Below are 2976 nucleotides of genomic sequence, written 5' to 3'. Positions count from 1 at the left end.
GAAGGTTGCCTGGAAAACTTAGCGAGACCCTGTTTCAAACATATAAAACAAGAAGAGCTCTAGAGTTGGTGTTGAGTGATTAGAGTGATTAGACCTGGCATGAGTAAGATCCTGGGTGCTATGCTTAGCACTGGGGAGGGGGCATGTATATATTTAAAATTATGTAATGTGGTTTCAGGTGATGTGGGTCCCTGCAACCTGAAGCTTGCCCTCTGAGATAGGGCTGTGCCAGCTGGAAGATAAGCCAGCTTTGTCACAAGCCCTCCCAGCTCACATCCACCCTGTTTGTTCCTTTTCCAGGGTTCCAATTAGGGTTCAGTGTCTCGGAAGGAAACCTTATTGTTCACATTTCCCTCTGTTTGAAACCTCTCAGAATGGAACAGAGCTGTGTGTGTGTGTGTGTGTGTGTGTGTGTGTGTGTGTGTGTGTGTGTGAAGGTGCCCTAGGAGGCCAGAAAGAGGGTGTCAGTTCCCCAGACCTGAAGTTACTGGTAGTTATGAGCTACCCTTTGTGGGCACTGAGGGTTCTTAACTGCTGAGTCACCTCTCCAGCCCTTTTGTATCTGACAGATACTAACACACTGTTTTGTTTTGGGTTTTTTTGAGCCAAATTTTTTATTTATTCATTTTTTGCTCTTGAAGTCCTCTTCGATGACATCCTTGGCCTGAGATTCTTTGCCATAGTCCTTAACCACTACACAGCTGCAACCAGCTACTTTCTGTGGCTTTCCCTCTCGATCAGTTTTACAGAGGCCTACCCATTCCCCGAGTTTCTTGTTGTCATCAACCTTAATTAGGTTGATTTGGTGCTCAGCACAAAGTGCCTCCACCAACTTGACATACACAGGCTCATCACAGTTGGATGCAAGCACACAGAGATGGGCTTGGCGCTTGTCTAAGGCTTTGGCAGCTTCGCGGATGCCACGTGCGAGGCCATCATGGATGAGGGCGGTCTTCAGCACCTCCTGAAGAGCAGTGTTGACGTCTGTTACACCTCCAGCAGCAATGCCTTCCTTGGCCATGGCAGTGGATTACGGTGAGGCTGAATCTTGACCCGCACCCGTGGCTCCGCCTCCGCGCAATTCCGCAATTCGGCGGCAGGGGAAAAGCTGTTTTTTGTTTGTTTGTTTTTTTAAAGATTTATTATGCATACAGTGTTCTGTTCATCTGCATGCCTGCAAGGCAGAGAGGCACCAGATCTCACTATAAATGGTTGTGAGCCAGCATGTGGTTGCTGGGAACTGAACCCAGGTCCTCTGAAAGAGCAGGCAGTGCTCCTAACCTCCGAGTCATCTCTCCAGCCCCTCATTTTGCTTTTGAGATAAGGTCTCACAGTAACCATGGTTGGCGTGAAGCTCCCTGTGAAGATCTGCTTACCTCTGCTTCTTCAATGCTGGGATTAAAACCACAGCACCCAGCTGGTTTTGTTTTTGAGACAGATGTATGTAGTCATGGCTACATACTTCTTGTTATGTGTTTGAGGGTGACATTGAACTTCTGTTCGTCCTGTTTCCAGCTCCCAAGTGCTAGGATTATAGGTGTGTGCCACTGTGCCCAGCAACACTTTTTTCGTATTATTACATGCTATAGCTACCTTTACCCCAGCACATATTACATCAGTGGCTCTTAGACATTGACCACAACTTTAGTAAGAAATATATTTATAGCTGACTGGTGATGGCACACACCTTTGATCTCAGCCCTTGGGAGGCAGAGGCAGGTGAATCTCTGAGTTCAAGGCCAGCCTAATCTACAAAGCGAGTTCCAGGACAGCCAGGGGTACACAGAAAAACTGTCTCCAAAAACAAAACAAAACAAAACAAACATAAGCAAACATATATATATTCTATCTAACAAACATGTAAATGTTACATAAGTAAATAAAAAAATCAAGAAAGATAGCTGTATACACTGTGCTTCTATTTATATGTTTATTTGAGTCAGTTCCACTATGAGCCTCTGGCTGACCGGGAGCTCACAGTATAGTACAGACTCCAACCTCAGCCTGCCAAGTTCTAGAATTACTACTGTGTGCCACCGGGCCCAGCTTTATCTCTTTATTTATCTGCCTGTTGATGCTTGTGTGTGCCTGCTCGTTCATGTGAGAGAGAGAGAGAGAGAGAGAGAGAGAGAGAGAGTGCTTATGTGTGTGTTGGCCTATGTGTGTGTGTGTGTGTGTGCTTATGTGTGTGTTGGCCTATGTGTGTGTGTGTGCTTATGTGTGTGTTGGTCTATTTGTGTGGGTGGGTGGGTGGGTGGGTGAGTGGGTGTGTGTGTCAGCAGGCCAGAGAATAGCCTCAGCTGTCACCCTCAGGGATGTCATCTCCCTCCTTTGAGAAAGGGTCTCTTCTCACTGAACCTTGAACCCATCGATTGGGCTAGACTTGCTGCCTCTGCAACACTGGGGTTATAATGAAGTGTCATCGATGCCTGGCCTTTTAGTGTGGATTCTCAGATGAACTCTGGAACTGTCTTCCTCAGCCCCTGGCCTTATTACTTTTTTTTTTTTTAATGTGAATCATGAGCTCCTAAATTAATTTTGAGACTCATCAGTGAGTCCTGTTTGGAGTACAAAACCCTGTCCCACAGCAGCGCATGTGCACAGCTCGGTTCCATCCCTTCGCAGCCGCAGCCTGAATTCAATTTCACAGACAATCAGGCTGTTTTAACTGGATTTCCCAATGTCTTAGCAGTGTCTTTTTCTGACCCTTTACACAGACTGGCCATCTTCGTTCCTGTCTCCTGCAGTGAAGAGCTTCACTCCCAGACACTTGCAGTCCCTTCTCACTGGAGACCATACCCCATTACTAGTACCGTAATAGGAGGCTAACTACTAGTACTTCTTTGCAATTCAAACATAGGCCTTCTCTTGGGAAATGGGTGCTGGGGATTGAACCCAAGGGCTTACACTTCCCAAGCAAGTGCCCTCAACTTAGCTTCCTTCCAGGCCCTTCATAACCCATGCTTTCTAAGTTAT

At 46.5% G+C, this 2976-nt stretch overlaps 1 pseudogene; it reads right to left on the bottom strand.

The window, feature by feature from the left end:
- Nucleotides 1–610: 610 nt before the first annotated feature.
- On the bottom strand, nucleotides 611–1085 carry LOC125408576 (small ribosomal subunit protein eS12 pseudogene; annotated as a pseudogene).
- Nucleotides 1086–2976: the final 1891 nt, after the last annotated feature.

The sequence above is a fragment of the Myodes glareolus genome, chromosome 9 (assembly GCF_982192425.1).
Source record: "Myodes glareolus chromosome 9, mMyoGla1.1, whole genome shotgun sequence".
Lineage (NCBI taxonomy): Eukaryota > Metazoa > Chordata > Mammalia > Rodentia > Cricetidae > Myodes > Myodes glareolus.
The sequence above is the reverse complement of the archived record's forward strand: the minus strand, read 5'-3'. Positions and strand labels throughout refer to the sequence as shown.